This window comes from Elephas maximus, chromosome 13, assembly GCF_024166365.1.
Source record: "Elephas maximus indicus isolate mEleMax1 chromosome 13, mEleMax1 primary haplotype, whole genome shotgun sequence".
Classification (NCBI taxonomy): Eukaryota; Metazoa; Chordata; class Mammalia; order Proboscidea; family Elephantidae; genus Elephas; species Elephas maximus.
In genome coordinates this window covers 39713104-39721993 of record NC_064831.1, presented here as the reverse complement: position 1 = coordinate 39721993, position 8890 = coordinate 39713104, and positions in this window count along the sequence as shown.

Below are 8890 nucleotides of genomic sequence, written 5' to 3'. Positions count from 1 at the left end.
ATTCACATAGTAGGTACTCAAAAAAAAAAAAAATCAACCAGGATAAACACTTATTGAATGACTTAATGATACATCATATACTATGGTGGACATCTGGTCATTGCTTGGTCACCGTTCATTCTCTGTGGAACAGATGAGAGACAAAAAAGTATATTATTTCAAAAAGTAATAAAAAGCAACTTTTGAGAATGAGATAATTTAAATACTCTGGCAAAAGTAATTTGTACGGTGGGGTTCATTTCCAATTTATTTGGAGGGGAAGTTATCACTCAGAAAAAGAGACTTATCTTTAGTGATAGAATGAAGTGAGAGAAAAGAAAATACAGCTTTTGTGTTTGATTTGCAAACCTTTCACAAGGAGGATCTAGCTGGTGGTTGTAAAAGATTTTAGCTAGTAAACCTCTGATTCTGTGCCCACTCCCCAATTTCTCTGGGGAATACCCATTGAGATCAATTTAAAAACTTAGAAAGAAAGAAAGGAAGGAAGGGAGAGAGAAAGGAAGGAAGGAAAAAGCTAGGGAGGAAAGAAGGGAGGGAGGAAGAAAAAAGAAAGGAAAAGGCAAATGGACAAGAATAAGGCCCTGGTGCCATATGTGGACCTAGAGAAGGACCTTCCAAGGGGCTAAGCCAGAGAGCTCAAGAGCTGAGGTAGCTGGATCCTTTCTAGCCCACCACTCAGCCTTCACATTAGGGAGCATCTCCCACTGGCTATTTTAGTTAACTGCACCAGGGCTAAAGCTGATGTATGCCATGAGACACTTGCCAGTCCCAATATGAATACCTAGTGGAGCAGAGGAAGGGGAGCACCCATCTGTGCTTCAGGGAGATGAACTGATTAAGTTCCAAGCACCAGAGCAAAGGTTGTTATCCTGACACCCTATTTGCCAGTATGATTGGAGAAGTAAAACTATGGTTTAGTTTCTTAATGTAGCTATCGCATCTTTGTGAGATAAGCGCATTGCCATGCCCAAGCTGGACAGACTAACAAACCTCACAGTAGACTAAGGCTTTTATACAAGAACTAGCCAGAATTCATCATCTCTGCAAATAAAACCTCCACTTATTTCCAACCTTTACCTCTCCTTCCACCAACTCCTCCCAATCTGACTAAAGCAAACTCACAGAGACCCATTACAAGGCATTTATTTTAGTTCCCCAGTGGGATTGTAAACTTTTTGTATGCTTGTAGAAATTAAGACTTTTATTTCTCAAGTGTCTAATAGTGTATATGTTTTTGCATATTCAGATTAACAACTCAGTAAGTATTGAATAATTTTTCCCAATGAAACTACCAATGAGGAAAACATTTAGAATGAAAATGTATAATTATGAAATGTAAAAAAAAAAAAAAAAAATTATTTTTTCATGGTTGAAGCTTAAATATTTGTTATCTCAGAAGAAAGTCCTGGCAATCTACCTGTGAAAAGTCACAGCCATGAAAACTATGGAGCACAATTCTACTCTGATGCCCATGGGGTTGCCACGAGTCAGAATCACGAGTCAGTTGTAAATGGAAAAAAAAAGTTGATCTAAAAGGGAAGGGATTTATATGTAAGAGATACATAAAACAGATACATTTTCACACTGAAAAAAGAAAAGGGAATTCATACACACACACACAAACTATTAGAATTAATAAGCAAGTTCAGCAAGGTTGCAGGATATAAGAGCAATACAAAAAATCAATTGTATTTCTACACACCAGAAAGGAACAATCTGAAAATGAAGTTAAGAAAACAATTCCAATTAAAATAGCACCGAAAAGAGTATAATCTTAGGAATAAAGTAAAGTACAAGACTTGTACACTTGAAAACTACAAAACATAATATATAGAACAACATCTCAATGTTCATGGATTAGAAGACTTCATATTGTTAAGATGACAATCAACCCTAAATTGGTTTACAGATTCAGTGCAATCCCTGTCAAAATTCGAACAGTCTCTTGCTAAAAATGGAAAAGCTGATCCTCAAATTTATATAGAATTGCAAGGCGTACTGAAAAAGAAGAAAAATATTGGCAGATTCACACTTTCGCATCTCAAAACTTACTACAAACCTACAGTAATCAAGGCAGTGTGGTACTGTCCTAAGGACAGACATATAGACCAATGTAATAGAATCGAGTCTAGAGATAAACCCTTACCTGTATGGTCATTGATTTTCAACAAGGTTTCCAAGACAATTCAATGGGCAAAGGTGAATCTTTTCAACAAATGGAGCTGGCACAACTGGATATCGACGTGCAAAAGAATGAAGTTATACCCTGTCTTAGGCTGAGTTCTCTAGAGAAGCAAAACCAGTAAAGTGTGTTAATATAGAGAGAGAGAAATTTATATCAAGGAAACGGCTCATGTGGTTGTAGAGGCTGGAATGTGTCAAGTCTATGGGTCAGGATAGAGGCTTCTCCTGATTCATGTAGTTGCAGGGGCTGTTGGACTCAAGATCAGCAAGTCAGAGACCAGGGCTCTTGCTCACAGGCTGAGAAGATCAACAGATCCCAAGATTGGCAGGCAAGACTGCAGGTAAGCTGCTAGCTCAAGTCATAAGAACCAGAGGTCAGATGAACAGGTGCCAGCTGCAGGATCCAGAGCAAGCAAAAGCCCACGAGCCTTACCAGAATGTCCACTTATATTCCATGCAGGCCACACATTTGAGGAGACTCCCCTTCAACTGACTGGCTACTCACAGCAGATGCCATCATGGTGGTGATCTTATTATATCAAATCTCATCATGGAAGTGATCACAACATCATATGAATGCCAGACCACTGAGAATCACAGTCCAGCCAAGTTAACACACAATCTTAACCATCACAGACCGCTACTTCATACAACATACAAAAATTAAAATTATCAAAGACCTAAATGTAAGGGCTAAAACTATAAAAATTTTAGAAGAAAACATATGGGTAAATCATTAGGACCTTGAATTTAGCATTGGATTCTTAGATGTGACACCAAAAGCGTAAGCAACAAAAGAAAAATGTAGATGAATTGGATTTCATCAAAATTAAGAACTTTTGCACTTCAAAAGACAAAGCACAAGTTTTAATGGGCCTTCCAGGAAATGAAGAAAGAACCTAGGGAACAGGAGAGAATATTTGGAAAGCATGTATCTGATACCACTTAACACCCAAGAAGATGGCTAATACTAAAACAAACAAACAGAAAATAACAGGTGTTGGTGAGGATGTGGAGAAATTGGAAGCCTCATGCATTGCCAGAGGGTTTGTAAAGTGGTGCAGCCACTCTGGAAAACAATTTGCCAGTTTCTCAAAATGTGAAATATACAGTTACTATTTAATCTAGCAATTCTCTTCCAAGGTACTTCTGAGATATATACCCAGGAGAATTGAAAATGTGTTCACACAAAAACCTATAAACTAATGTTCAACATTGTTCATAATAGCCAAAAAGTGGAAACAATCCAAATGTCCATCAATTGATGAACGGATAAATAAAATATGGTATATCCATATGTCTTAGTTTCTTAGTGCTGCTGTAACAGAAATACCTTAAGTGGGTAGCTTTAAGGAACAAGTATTTATTTTCTCATAGTTCAGGAGCTTAGAAGTTCAAATTCAGGGTACTTGTTCTAGGGGAAGGCTCGTTCTCTGTTGACTCTAGGGAAAGATACTTGTCTCTTTCAGCCTCTGCATCCCTGCCGTTCCTTGGTTCCCTGGTGATCTTCGCGTTTCGTCTATCTTCCCCCATTTGTGCTCTCTTATCTCTGTGTCTATGCTGCTGCTTATAACTCAGAAGTGATTAGGTTTAGGACACACCCTACGTTGATACGGCCTTGTTAACGTAACAAAGAAAACCCCATTTTCCAAATCAGACTGCATCCACAGAGATGGGGTTAGGAATCCAACACATACTTTGGGGGGAGCACAATTCAATCCAAAACACCATATAATAGAACATTATACAGAAATAAAAAGGAATAAAGTACTGATAAAACCAAACTTGTTGCTGTTGAGTCGATTCCGACTCACAGCAACCCTACAGGACAGAGTAGAACTGCCCCATAGGTTTCCAAGGCTGTAATCTTTACAGAAAGCTGAGTGCCACATCTTCCTCCCAAGGAGCGGCTGGTGGATTCGAACCACCAATCTTTCAGTTAGCAACCAAGTGCTTAAACACTGCACCACGAGGGCTCCTTGCAGTGCTGATGAACCAAAAAAAAATCATTGCCACTGAGTCAATTCCGATCCATAGCACTACAAAATAAATGAATCTTGAAAACATAATGCTGTGTGAAAGAAGGTAGTCACAAAAGGCCACATATTGTATGATTCCCTTTCCATGCAATGTCTCGAACAGGCAAATCCATAGAGACAGAAAGTAGATTCGTGGTTGCCAGGGGGTGAATGCACATGGAACAGGGAGTGACTGCTAGTGGGCACAGTTTGGGGGGAGAGACGAAAATGTTCTAAACAGATAGTGGAGATGGTTAAACAACACTACGAATAAACTAAAAAGCACAGAGTTGTATACGTTAAAACAGCACAATTTATAGTATATAAATCATACCTCAGTAGAGCTGTTGTATTAAATACATAAAATGACCTATAAATATTTAAAATAAACAATTCAAAAATGAATGCATTTTATTATTTGCCTTCAGGTCTACTAGAAGATTCAGTTTTATAAAAGTGAATAACATTTTCTTGTGCCGAAATTGACTATGTTCCTGATCAATTCAATTAGTGTTGACTGTACTTTCCTCAACTACAGAAAACAGTACAAACGTTTATACTGATTAGTAATATAACAAGCTTATCTTATTAAAAACCAGTTTTGGGCAAGTCCACTCTGACTCGTGGTGACCCTTTCTGTGTCACGGTAAAACTACTCAAAGATTTTTCAAAGGCTGATTTGGGGCGGGGGGAGTAGATTGCCAGGCCTCTCTTCTGAAGCATCTCTGGGTAGGCTTTCAGTTAGCAGCCAGCTTGTTAACAATTTGCATCACCAGGGACTTTACCTAATCATTAGTAAGTACTTATTACTGAGCAATCATCACTAAAAGGAGCCCTGATAGCACAGTGGTTAAGCACTCAGCTGCTAGCAGAAAGGTCAGCAGTTCGAATCCACCAGCCACTCCTCAGAAGAAAGATGTGGCAGTCTGCTTCCACGAAGTCTTGGAAACCTTATGGGACAGTTCTGTTGTGCCCTTTGGGGTCACTATGAGTCGTAACCAACTTGACAGCACACAACAGTCACTACTAAGCATCGGACATTGAAAGTTTTTTTTTTCCTTTAAAAGTACTCAGTCTACCAAAGATAGGGATCGTCTTTATCCGTCTGTTTAATGGTATGCACAAGGGGACAGGGAGAGTATGGTATTGTCACACTAGTCTGATTTGCCCTTGATGCTGTTTTGCAGTGAAGAGAAGCCCTAGACACAGCCCTGAAATAAAATGAAAGACCATTTAAAGCTAGTTTGATTTTTCAAAGGGAAATAAGAAATAAACCAAAACCCAGTGCCGTTGAGTCGATTCTGACTCATAGCGACCTTGTAGGACAGAGTAGAACTGCCCTACAGAGTTTCCAAGGAGTGCCTTGCGGATTCGAACTGCTGACCGTTTGGTTAGCAGCTGTAGCACTTAACTATTACACCACGAGGGTTTCCAGAAATAAGAAATACATACAAATGGTACTTGGTCTTGTCTTCCTTTTCCCTGACCAAATTTCCTTCTCATTTTTTTTTTAAATCTAAAGGAAGACCATTTCAATTTTTTAGATCAAGTTAAGCTGATCACACATTGAATAATAAGACATTCACGGAGCAGCATTTTCTCAATAATTATAACATTTCTGGGGGTGGGATTATTGGATTGTAGGTCATAAGTCAAAATTTACTTTTTAAGACTTTTGTTTTAGTTTGTTGTACCCACTAATTCCCTTTTTCCTAAGCTACCTTGGGGAAGTATCCATAAAAATGTACTTGCTGAACTTTTTATTGACAGTTTTTTTAAAAGGGAAAGTATTGATGTAAATAAAGTAATAGTGATTCATTTGCTGTTAGTTCACATTTCAGCTCTACATCTGTTCTTGGAGAGAAGCTGGAAGATTCTGGTGGGGCTGGATTGACTGCTAGCAGTCAGAACACGTTTCCATCGCTGTATTTATGCTTTCAAAACAAGCAGAAGAAAGCGCAGCATTTGTTAACATCAGTCAAGTTTTTGTTCTCAAGTACGGCAAATAACTAATACGAGTTGTTTTCACACGATAGGCTGGTTTTGCTTTTATTTTTCTTTCTCTTTTAACTGAAATTACAAGTTATCCAGGATTCAAAGGCTAAATTTGGATGAATAAAGAAACCACAAGGATTAGAGTATTCACTCTGAAAAGTATCCTAAAGCTGGACCAACTAAATCAGGCCTCACTTAATGTTGAAGTTTAGAATCGACACTGTGAAAGAGGATTCTAGTGAAAGCTCAAACTCACAGGAGCTTTGTGTTTTAAATATCTTTGATTTGACCCAATGCAAAAGACAGTTCATCTTGCAGATAGGTGCCCATTTACAAATGGGCTGCTCAATGTTGTGAACAAAATATATTAGGTTCTTTCTGCAAACGAGCACATTTACACATAAGGACCCCAAGGGACATGAACACGCACATATACAATACACACCTCTCGCAAGTTTTTGAACAAACAAAGGGAGTTTTTTTCCTGCAGCTAATAACACTAAGGATTGTACCTGTGTCTGCTTTTGCCCTGTGAGATTTTCCAATAGCTCAGTTGGATTCTTTTTTTCTGATTAGGACTGAAATGGGGCGGGAGTGGGGGGAAGGAAAAATAGACACATTTTTGTCCTTGAAAAACAATGTTCGTTAATATTTTAACTCTGGTACTAAAAAGAAACTCAAATGCATTTCAGTTACCAAGGGCCACACTTAAAAATAGCCAAGTTCTCTGCTTAAGGTGGGGGTGGGGTGGGGGGGTGGGGGTGGGAGCTGAAACTAAACGACAAACCCCAAACTGCCCACCCCACCCCTCCTTCTCTCTATGATGTGCCAGTAAGGAAAACAAATTGTCGTCCCTCTTAAAAGCCTGGGGACAAAGAGAGCATCAGAGAGCAGAAAAATATACCTCCACATACACACTAAGAACACCCCTAAATTGAACAATCTCCAGGTGCACAAAGCAGTGTGTGCATCATTGCTTCCCTGCGTAGATTTGTCTTTTATCTCTTTCCTATTTAAAACACAGTGTGGGCAGATATGCTTCAAGCCAGACTTTTGACTGTTGTAACCTAGGAACAATAATTTGATGCTTCTAAGTAGGTAAGTGTCACCATAGAAACTAAAAGAAATCTCTCTGAGATATCCTCCTGCCTGGAGCTTATTACTAAAAAAAAGGTATGAAGCTCAAAGTCTATGTAGATGGACTCATGGACTGCTGAGCCTGCTGAACCCTTGGTCTGTTCCTAGCCCTGAAATGGACTTCTAAATGTCCAGGTACATTACTGATAGATGGATAAAATGGTGTATCCTCCGTGGAGAACAATTCACAAATAATCATCAAAATTACAATTACAGCTACTCTTTGGCCCAGCAGGTGTTCTTTTAGGAATTCATCCTACCGGTATACTGACATACATGCTAAATGATAAATATATGAGGTTATTCACTGTAACAGCATTTGTAATAGCAAACACCTGGAAACAATAAATTTCTATTAATGGGCTCTGGTTAAAGTATGCAATATTAGGGAGCCATATTGATACAGAATGATATACAAGATACATTGTTAGGCAAAAACAGAAAAATATAGGAAAAAAGCAAAATGTATACTGTATTATGGATTGAATTGTGTCCCCTCAATATATGTGTTGTAAATCCTAATCCATGTATCTGTGGTTACAGCCCCATTTGGGAATGAGTTTCATGTTAATGAGACAGGATTAGCATAGGGTGTGTCTTAAGTCAATCTCTTCTGAGATATAAAAGAGATTAAACTAGCAAGTGAGGGAAGCAGGGATGGGGAAACAGGGGTGCCAAGCCACATGAAGATTGTCCAGGAACAGAAGTTCAGAAGAGACAAGGGCTTTCCTCCAGATCCAACAGAGAGAAAGAGCCTTCCTCTAGAGCTGGCACCCTGAATTCAGACTTCTAACCTCCTAAACTGTGAGAAAATTAATTTCTGTTTCTTAAAGCCACCCACTTGTGGTATTTCTGTTATAACAGCACTAGATAACTAAGACACTATGCTACTCTATGTGTAAAAGGGGGGTAATATTCATATTTATTTATATGCATGAAATATCTTTGAATGGATTCACCAGAAAGTATTAACGTTGGTTGCATCATAACTGAGGACTTTTGGTACAGGGGTGAGAGGGAGACTTTTCACTATATATCTTTTAGAACCTTTTGAATTTTAAACCATATAAATGTACAAACTACAAGAAACATAAATAAATTAAAACTAAAATGTATCCAGGCGAACAAAGCTGTTCACTGACCCACAAAGTTACTTTGGTGCTACCCACACTTAGGAATGTCTTCTCATCGTCCCCCTCTTTCATCTCCTACGCAAAGATTTTCTAGTATGCACGAAGTATTTTTTAGAAAATGTGTTAAAAGAATAATAGCTCAAAACGGTACAGCCATTATGGAAAACAGTGTGGTGGCTGCTCAAAAACTAAAAATAGAACTACCATATGACCCAGCAATTCTACTCGTAGGTATGTACCCAAAAGACTTGAAAGCAGAGACTTGTACACCAATGTTCACAGCAGCACTATTCATAGTAGCCAAAAGGTAGAAACAGCCTAAATGCCCTTCAACAGACGAATGGATAAACAAAATGTGGTATATACATACGATGAAATACTACTCAGCCAGTAAGAGAAACGAAGTCTTGATGCATGCTACAA